The sequence below is a fragment of the Canis aureus genome, chromosome 4 (genome assembly GCF_053574225.1).
Source record: "Canis aureus isolate CA01 chromosome 4, VMU_Caureus_v.1.0, whole genome shotgun sequence".
NCBI classification, from domain to species: domain Eukaryota; kingdom Metazoa; phylum Chordata; class Mammalia; order Carnivora; family Canidae; genus Canis; species Canis aureus.
Window position 1 is genome coordinate 50,952,133 of NC_135614.1, and position 11,204 is coordinate 50,963,336.

The window sequence follows — 11,204 nt, forward strand, 5'->3', positions numbered from 1 at the left end:
TCAGGGAAAATGATCTTTCCTTTTCTTTTCTTTCTTTTAAATGATCTTTTCAAATGATATATTGTGTTATCATCTGCATTATTGTTTTGCTTTTGTCCTCAACAAAGAGCAAAATGTGTATGTTAAATAAGAACATCTCTTAAAAGGCATAAATTCCTCATGGGGGAGAAAAAAATCTTAACATCAAATAGTTTCTGTCCAGTCTCTGTGGCACCAACTACAGAGATGCACAAGTTGCTAAGATCAAGGAGCATGTGACCGCTATTGTGTGTGGACTTGTCCCCAAGGGGGTATTTCAGAGGACTCTCAGCCTGGTGAATATGGCACACAGATGTCCTGTTTTCTTAGACTGTTGCAACATTTAAATGTATTTGGCAGCCTAAGCACATAGTTTCTTTCTGAAGGAGGTTTTCTGTTGAAGGTTATGCTGTGCATTCCACTAAAACATAAATCTGTTGGCTGTTTGTTAAGCCTCTTGTACAATGAAATCAAAGCAATCGTCATAGGATATGGCTCACTGGAAAATGTAAACTGGCTTCTCCACCCCAAAGAGAAATGGATTACGTTATACAGGAGGTTTTGCACACATTCTCTACACACATCATCTCTCTTCATAAGGGAAAGCTTTACTGCAACACCTTCATTGCATCTGCCAACTCCCTCTTTTCTCCTGAAAGCACAAATTCCCATTCCACATCAAAGAATGACTAATGCCTCTCAGTGCCCAGAATGTGTTTGTAATAATTGATATTTCATCCTCTGGTGCCAGGCTGCATGAATAAAGTGCTTTATGTTGAAGGCTCAGGAATGTCCTTTTATCTCTTTGGTATTGTAGGGAGGAAAACTTCTTTTTTTCCCTTCTAGGTTCTTTGGCTTGCCTAATGATTAAATTGACATAAGACAGATAACAGGAGAAAGCAAATTTAATTTCATGTGTACCTGAGTCCCATAAAGACACAAGAAGCTTACTGACAGGTAATTGAGGTTTATTTGCCATTCTGAACTAAAGAGAAGGGGGTGAGAGGGTCTAAGACTTCAAAGGGGAGGAAGGCAATTCATAAACAAATGTTTACCTCAGGCAGAGATGACTTTCTTATGTTAAAAAAAAAAAAAAGGAAAAACAAAAAAGGCAACAAAAAAACAGGATTTAGGTGTTTGTCATGTTTGTTTCTACCTTAAAGAAACATGCATATATTTTAATCTGACCAACCCTGAGACTCTTCCAGGTTTCTCAATCTCAAGGCCTCAACTCTGTACCAGGGCCAACAGTTTCAACGGAGGTTCTCAGAAGTAAAACCATTTGGTCAGACGAGATAGGGCGCGTTCAGGGTGGTATAGCTGTAGACAATGTTTCTAGCAGCAATGTCCACAATAGCCAAACTGTGGAAGAAGCCTCGGTGTCCATCGAAAGATGAGTGGATAAAGAAGATGTGGTTTATGTATACAATGGAATATTACTCAGCCATTAGAAACGACAAAAACCCACCATTTGCTTCAACGTGTATGGAACTGGAGGGTATTATGTTGAGTGAAATGAGTCAATTGGAGAAGGACAAACATTATATGTTCTCATTCATTTGGGGGAATATAAATAATACTGAAAGGGAATAGAATGGAAGGGAGAAGAAATGGGTGGGAAATGTCAGAAAGGGAGACAGAACATAAAGACTCCTAACTCTGGGAAACGAACTAGGGGTGGTGGAAGGGGAGGAGGGCGGGGGGTGGGGGTGAATGAGTGACGGGCACTGAGGGGGGCACTTGACGGGATGGGCGCTGGGTGTTATTCTGTATGTTGGCAAATTGAACACCAATAAAAAATAAATTTATTATTTTAAAAAACCCATTTGGTCATATGGATTATTTAACTTAAGCACAGCTGAATATCAACAATGAAATATCTGAAAAAGAAATGGTTGTATATATAGTCAACTAGTATTTGATAGGGGAGCCAAGGATATTTAATGGGGAAAGGACAAGCTCTTCAAAAAACAGTAATGGGAAATTGGATAAGCATTTGCAAAATGATGAAATTGAACCCCTATTTTACACCACTTACAAAAATTAATTCAAAATGCATTAATGGGGGCACCTGGGTGGCTCGGTCTTTGGTTCAGGTCATGATTCCTGGGATCATGCTCCCCAACTGCTTCCCCCTCTGCCTATGTCTCTGCCTCTCATTCTATGTCTCTCCTGAATAAATAAATAAAATCTTAAAAAGAAAACCCAAAATGCATTAAAGACTTAAAGACCTGAAAATGTAAAACCTCTAGCATAAAACGAGGAAAAAGCTCCCAGACATTGGTTTTGGCAATGATCACCTGAATACATCACAAAAAACACAAGCAACAAAAGCAAAAGTCAACGTGGGACTATGTGAAACTAAAAATCTTCTGCACGCGAAAAGAAACAATCAATACAATGAAAAGGCAACCTACAAAATGCAGAAAATATCAGTAAGTGGTCTAACTGATAATGGGTTAATACCCAAAATAGATAAGTAACTCATACAACTTAACAAAAACCAAAAAATCCCAAACAACTGAAAATGAGCAGAGAACCTGAATAGACATTTTTCCAAAGAAGAAATACAAATGTTCAATAGGCATATGAAAAGGTTCTCAACACAACTAATCATCAGGGAAATGAGATCAAAACTATAATGAGATATCACCTCACACCTTTCAGAAGGACAATTATCAAAAAGTTTAAAAAATAACAATTTTTGGCTAGAGTGTAGAGAGAAGGGCACTACTGGTAGGAATGTAAATTGGTACAACCATTAAGGAAAACATTATAAAGATTCCTCAAAAAATTAAAAATAGAACTGCCATATGATTTAGTAATCCTACAACTGGATATATATTTAAAAAAGATGAAATCAGGATATCTGCCCTCCCATGTTCACTGCAGCATTATTCCTAACAGCCCACATATGAAAACAACCTAAGTGACCATCTACAGATAAATAGATGAAGATATGTTTAACTCTCTATATTCAGTCATGAGAAGGAAGGAAATCTTGCCACTTGTTGACATGGATGGAACCTGAGGGCATTATATTAAGTCAGAGAATGACACAATATTGTATAATCTCACTTATATGTGGAATTTTAAAAAGCCAAATTCACAGAAACAGAGAGAAAAATGGTAGTTGCCAAGGGTTGGGTGGTGAGTAGGGGAAATGGGGACATGCTGGTCAAAGGGAGCAACCTTTCAGTTTTAAGTTGAATAAGTTCTGGGGAAGAGTAGGGTCCCCAAGTCAATTCTCCCATCAACTTACCTAGATAACTTTTAAATCATCTTGAAAACCTACGAATTTGGCCTGAGATTTAAAGAGAGAACAGCTGGAATGCTACAGAGAGAAGAGTTCAGGCTTCTAACAAGGTAGGAATATGGAAAATAAATAAATAAATAAATAAATAAAGAATCCGGAGCGGGAGGGCCCCGGCGAGGAGCCGGGCGAAGGCCAGCAGGCGAGAGCCTCCAGGACAGGAAAGCCCAGCCCCGGAGAGGCAGGAGCTTTAACAATCTTCCCAGAGGGAAAGGCGCTCTCAGGGAACTCAGGCAGAATCCTAGGAGGGGCAGTGGAGCCTCCAGGTTCCCGGGGTCACTAACAGAAAGTGCGCCGGTGGGAGAGCACCCCACACACTGCGCGGAGCTAGGAAAAGGGCTGGAGCAGGCGCCTGGTGGGGCCTCAGGAGCAGCTCAGGCTGTGGCTCTGCGCAGAGGGGGCTGTGCAGCCCGGGAGCACGATTCCAGCGGCGCAGCCCTGGAGCCCAGGGCGCCGAGGGACACAGCCCAGGATCCTGCGCTCCCCTCAGGACAGGCGGAGGCTAGGAAGGCACAGGACAGCAAGGATGCTCCTGCTGCTGGCGCCCCAGAGCTGTGCAAATCAGCGCCCCCCACCCCGCCCCTGGAGCATCCAGGCCAGTGCGGATGAGATACTGTGGTAGTTACTGCGGGAGCTGACACCAGGGCTGGAGAGCTAGCCACCACCAGTGTTGTTTCTCCTGGTGTCACCCTGTGCCTGGTACGGAGTGGAGCTGCCAGGGAACAGGGGCCTCACAGGGTAAACAGCTCCCACTGAGCCGTGCACCTGGCAAGGGGTGGGGCAGCTCCCCCAGGTGCACATACCTGAGAATCAGCATAGCAGGCCCCTTCCCCAGAAGACCAGCTGGAAGGACAGGGGAAAAGCAAGTTCTTGACCGAGCAGCGCTGGAAAAATCCAAGGGAAGTCGAGGGATTTACAGTATATAAAACCAGAGGATACCCCTCTTTTTTTCGTTTTTGTTTTTGTTTTTCATTCTTTGTTTTTTTTTTGTTGTTGTTGGTTTTTCCCTTTTTTCCCCTCTTTTCTTTTTCTTCTTTTTTCCAGTATAACTTGTTTTTAGCCACTCTGCACGGAGCAATGACTAGAAAGAAGAGCTCACCACAAAAGAAAGAATCAGAAACAGTACTCTCTCCCACAGAATTACAGATTTGGATTACAATCTGATGTCAGAAAGCCAATTCAGAAGCATAATTATAAAGTTACTGGTGGATCTGGAAAAAAGGATAAAGGATTCAAGAGACTTTATGACTGCAGAATTTAGATATAATCAGTCCGAAATTAAAAATCAATTAAATGAGATGCAATCCAGACTGGAGGTCCTAACGATGAGGGTTAACGAGGTAGAAGAATGAATGAGTGACATAGAAGACAGTTGATGGCAAGGAACAAAGCAGAGGAAAAAAGAGAAAAACAATTAAAAGATCATGAGGAAAGGTTTAAGGGATATAAATGACAGCCTCAGAAGGAAAAGTCTATATTTAATTAGGGTTCCAGAGGGCGCTGAAAGGGACTGAGGACCAGAAAGTGTATTTGAACAAATCATAGCTGAGAACTTCCCTAACTTGGGGAAGGAAACAGGCATTCAGATCCAGGAGATAGAGCGATCCCCCCTAAAATCAATAAAAACTGTTCAACACCTCGACATTTAATAGAAAAACTAACAAATCCCAAAGATAAAGAGAAAATCCTTAAAGCAACAAGAGACAAGATTCCCTAACTTATATGGGGAGAAATATTAGGGTAACAGCAGACCTCTCCAAAGACACCTGGCAGGTCAGAAAGGGCTGGCAGGATGTATTCAGGGGCCTAAATGAGAAGAGCATGCAGCCAAGAATACACTATCCAGCAAGGCTCTCATTCAAAATAGAAGGAGAGATAAAGAACTTCCTAGATAGGCAGAAATTGAAAGAATATGTGACCAGCAAACCAGCTCTGCAAGAAATATTAAGGGGACTCTGTAAAAGAAAGAGGAAGCCCAAAAAAATAAGCCACAAAAACAGGGAGTGAATAGGTATTATGATGACACTAAATTCATATCTTTCAATAGTAACTCTGAAGGTAAATGGGCTTAATGACCCCATCAAGAGAGGCTGGGTTTCAGACTGGATAAAAAAGCAAGACCCATCTATTTGCTGTCTACAAGAGACTCATTTTAGACCTAAGGACACCTCCAGCCTGAAGATGAAAGGTTGGAGAACCATTTACCATTCAAATGATCCTCAAAAGAAAGCAGGAATAGCAATCCTCATTTCAGATAAACTAAAGTTTATCCCAAAGACTGTAGTAAGAGATGAAGAGTGAAACTACATCTTACTTAAAGGATCTATCCAACAAGAGGACCTAACAATCATGAATATTTATGCCCCTAATGTGGGAGCTGCCAAGTATATCAATCAATTAATAATCAAAGTTAAGACATACTTAGATAATAATACACTTATACTGGGAGACTTCAATATGGTACTTTCTCCAAATGACAGATATTCTAAGCACAACATCTCCAAAGAAACAAGAGATTTATTTATTTATTTATTTATTTGTTTGTTTATTTATTTATTTATTTTTAAGATTTAATTTATTTATTCATGAGAGACACACAGAGAAAGAGGCAGAGACATAGGCAGAGGGAGAAGCAGGCTCCATGCAGGGACCCCAAGTGAGACTCGATCCCGGGTCTCCAGGATCAGGCCCTGGGCTGAAGGTGGTGCTAAAACCACTGAGCCACTCGGGCTGCCTGAAACAAGAGCTTTAAATGATACACTGGACCAGATGGATTTCACAGATATTTAAAGAACTTTACATCCAAACGCAACTGAATACACATTCTTCTTAAGTGGACATGGAACGTTCTCCAGAATAGACCACATACTGGGTCACAAATCAGGTCTTAAGTGATACCAAAGATTGGGATTGTCCCTGCATATTTTCAGACCATAATGCTTTGAGACTAGAGCTCAATCACAAGAAGAAATTTGGAAAAAAAAGTAAAAATAAAATTAACAATTAAAAAAAAACGAAATTTGGAAGAAATTCAAAAATGTGGAGGTTAAAGACCATCCTGCTAAAAGATGAAAGGGTTAACCAGGAAATTAGAGAAGAATTAAGAAGATTCATGGACACTAATGAGAATGAAGATAAAACCATTCAAAATCTTTGGGATATAGCAAAAGCAGTCCTGAGAGGGAAATACATCACAATACAAGCGTCTCTCAAAAAACTGAAAAGTATTCAAATACATAAGCTAACCTTACACCTAAAGGAACTGGGGAAAGAACAGCAAATAAAACTTACACCCAGCAGAAGAGAGTTAATAAAGATTCGAGCAGAACTCAATGAAATAGACCAGAAGAACTGTGGAACAGATTAACAAAACCAGGAGTTGGTTCTTTGAAAGAATTAAAGATAGATAAACCATTAGCCAGCCATATTAAAATAAAAAAGGCTCAAATTAATAAAATCATGAATGAAAAAGGAGAGATCACCACCAATACCAAGGAAATACAAACGATTTTAAAATCATATAATGAGCAGCTATATGCCAATAAGTTAGGCAATCTAGAAGAAATGGATGCATTTCTGGAAAACCACTAACTGCCAAAACTGAAACGGAAGAAATAGAAAACCTGAACAGGCTAATAACCAGGGAGAACATTGAAGCAGTCATCAAAAACCTCCCAAGACACAAAAGTCCTGGGCCAGATGTCTTCCCAGGGGAATTCTACCAAATGTTTAAAGAAGAAACTGTATCTATTCTACTAAACCTGTTCTGAAAGATAGAAAGAGATGGAATACTTCCAAACTTGTTCTATGAGGTCAGCATCACCTTAATTCCAAAACCAGACAAGGACCCCACCAAAAAGGAGAATTATAGACCAATATCCCTGATGAACACAGATGCAAAAATTCTCAACAGGATACTAGCCAATAGGATCCAACAATACATTAAGAAGATTATTCACTATGACCGGGTGGGATTTATCCCCATGATGCAAGGCTGGTTCAACACTCATAAAGCAATCAATGATAGATCAAATTAACAAGAAAAAAAAAAAAAGAACGAACCATATGATCCTCTCAATAGATGCAAAGAAAGCATTTGACAAAATACAGCATCCATTCCTGATCAAAACTCTTCAGAGTATAGGGATAGAGGGAACATTCCTCAGCATCTTAAAAGCCATCTACAAAAGCCCACAGCAAATATCATTCTCAATGGGGAAACACTAGGAGCCTTTCCCCTAAGATCAGGAACAAGATAAGGATGTCCACTCTCACCACTGCTAGTCAACATAGTACCGGAAGTCCTAGCCTCAGCAATCAGGCAACAAAAAGAAATAAAAGGCATTCAAATTGGGAAAGAGGAAGTCAAACTCTCCCTCTTTGCAGATGACATGATACTGTACATAGAAAACCCAAAAGACTCCACCCCAAGATTGCTAGAACTCATAGAGCAATTTGGCAGTGTGGCAGGATACAAAATCAATGCCCAGAAATCAGTGGCATTTCTATACACTAACAATGAGACTGAAGAAAGAGAAATTAAGCAGTAAATCTCATTTACAATTGCACTAAAAAGCATAAGATACCTAGGAATAAACCTAACCAAAGAGGTAAAGGATCTATATCCTAAAAACTACACAAGACTTCTGAAAGAAATTAAGGAAGACACAAAGAGATGGAAAAATATTCCATGCTCATGGATTGGAAGAATGAATATTGTGAAAATGTCAATGCTACCCAGGGAAATTTACATATTTAATGCAATCCCTATCAAAATATCATGGACTTTCTTTGGAGAGTTGGAACAAATCATCTTAATATTTGTGTGGAATCAGAAAAGACCCCAAATAGCCAGGAGAATACTAAAAAAGAAAACCAGAGCCGGAGGCATCACAATGCCAGATTTCAGGTTGTACTACAAAGCTGTGATCCTCAAGACAGTGTGGTACTGGCACAAAAACAGACACATAGGTCACTGGAACAGAATAGAGAATCCAGAAATGGGCCCTCAACTCTATGGTCAACTAATATTCGACAAAGCAGGAAAAACCATCCACTGGAAAAAGGACAGTCTCTTCAATAAATGGTGCTAGGAAAATTGGACAGCCACGTGCAGAAGAATGAAACTTTACCAGTCTCTTACACCATACACAAAGATAAACTGATCTTTGGGAGTGATCTTTCACTCTTTCACTCTTTCACTCTTTCATTCTTTCATCCATGAAAGATCTAAATGTGAGACAAGATTCCATCAAAATCCTAGAGGAGAACACAGGCAACACCCTTTTTGAACTTGGCCACAGCAACTTCTTGCAAGATACATCTATGAAGGCGAGGGAAACAAAAGCAAAAATGAATTATTGGGACTCAATCAAGATAAAAAGCTTCTGCACAGCAAAAGAAACAGTCAACAAAACTAAAAGACAACCTACAGAATGGGAGAAGATATTTGCAAATGACATATCAGATAAAGGGCTAGTATCCAAGATCTATAAAGAACTTATTAAACTTAACAGCAAAGAAACAAACAATCCAATCATGAAATGGGCAAAAGACATGAACAGAAATTTCACAGAGCTAGACACAGACATCGCCAACAAGCACAAGAAAAAATGCTCCACATCACTTGCCCTCAGGGAAATACAAATCAAAACCACAATGAGATACCACTTCACACCAGTGAGAATGGGGCAAATTAACAAGGCAGGAAACAACAAATGTTGGAGAGGGTGTGGAGAAAGGGGAACCTTCTTGCACTGTTGGTGGGAATGTGAACTGGTGCAGCCACTCTGGAAAACTGTGTGGAGGTTCCTCAAAAAGTTTAGAATAGAGCTACCCTATGACCCAGCAATTGTACTGCTAGGGATTTACCCCAAAGATACAGATGCAGTGAAATTCCAGGACACCTGCACCCCGATGTTTCTAGCAGCAATGTCCACAATAGCCAAACTGTGGAAGGAGCCTCGGTGTCCTTCGAAAGATCAATGGATAAAGAAGCTGTGGTCTATGTATACAATGGAATATTACTCAGCCATTAGAAACAACAAATACCCACCATTTGCTTCAATGTGGATGGAACTGGATGGTATTATGCTGAGTGAAGTAAGTCAATTGGAGAAGGACAATCATTATATAGTCTCATTCATTTGGGGAATATCAAAAAATAGTGAAAGGGAATAAAGGGGAAAGGAGAGGAAATCAATGGGAAATATCAGAGAGGGTGACAGAACATGAGAGACTGCTAACTCTGGGAAACGAACAAGGGGTGGTGGAAAGGGAGGTGGGCAGGGGGTTGGGGTGACTGGGTTCGGGCACTGAGGGGGGCACGTGATGGGATGAGCATTGGGTAATATCCTTTTTGTTGGCAAATTGAACTCCAATAAAGTGAAAGGATTAAAAAAAACAGTTGAATAAGTTCTGGAAATCCATTGTACAGCATGGTAACCATAATTAACAACATTGTAGTATATACTTGAAAATTGCTAGGATAATAGATCTTAAATATTTTCACCACACACACACACACACAAAGGTATGTGAGATGACCTACAACTGACCCTATGTTAATCATTTCACAGTATGATACATGTATTGTCATCATCTGTATGCCTGAAATGTATAAAATGTTATATATCAACTGCATCTCTTAATAAAACACAAAAAAAAAATACATGGTTGAAACCAGTTTTCTTGAGTTCTGTGTTTGATATTTGTTTCTATCCAGGTTCTAGGATTAATACTGTATGTGGTGGAAGCTTGTCCTCTGGCTCACAGGTGTCCTTCCACACCACAATGGCCCTGCTGCCAACTCAGGTCTTATGTAGTGTTATTCCATCTTCAGAAGTCTAACTTCCTTAAAGCCTTAAATCTGTACTCCCAATCTTTTCTCCCAGGTTACTCATCTGGGCCTGAGTCCAATTTAATTTACTAATCTAGCCATGTATCTTATGCCATGAAATCTAATTTTTGAGTTCCAAGGCTCTATGAAAGGACATTGATTATACACAAAGTTGAAATAGGAAGAATAGCTAGAGACCGGCTGTCAGAAAAGAGACAGGCATTAAGCTGCAGTTATAGCAGATGATTTGAAAAACGATGGCCAACATTGTGTGCCAGGAAATGTCCTCTTCGAGTGGCAGAAAATGGCAATGGGAAGAGTTTGAGAACAGTTACTACACAGATATTAGGACTGGTTTAATTCATCACAAAATTCAAGAATTAGATATATAATTATTCAAGTATTTTTTTTTGGAATAAAACATCTTAATCACTTTTCTATAGTTCACACATTTGTGACATATGAAAGGAACAGTGACGGTGCTTACAGACCTGCAGATTTTGGCAAAAAGCCTGATTGTTTTCATCAATCTAGATTTTATATAATTTTAGTGGATAAAGCTAGTGTTACTTGAAATACCTCTTAGAAGTAATTTTAAATATTAATAGTATTTATTTTTAATTCCTCTTGGTATAATCACTGACATTAGCTTTGGGCTTTAAAATTCATTCACTCATTTTTAAAAAACTCACTGCAGAAAACAAGTATTTGTTAGTTGCTTATTATTTGGCAGATTTATGCTACTCCCTGGTGATATAAAAGTGAATCAAAAAAATAAAATAAAATAAAATAAAATAAAATAAAATAAAATAAAATAAAATGAATCAAATTGGTGAGGTTTCTTCTCTCAGTATCCTAACAGTCAAATAGGGGAAACAGATCTTCATCAAGTAATCACAGAAAAACTATACTTGAAACATTTGTTAAGTCCAATGAATACGAATAATTAACATTGGTTGAGGGCTTCTTCTGTGTCAGACATTGGTGTAAATACTTTAACAGTATTAGCTCATTTAATTCTTACCACCACTCTAA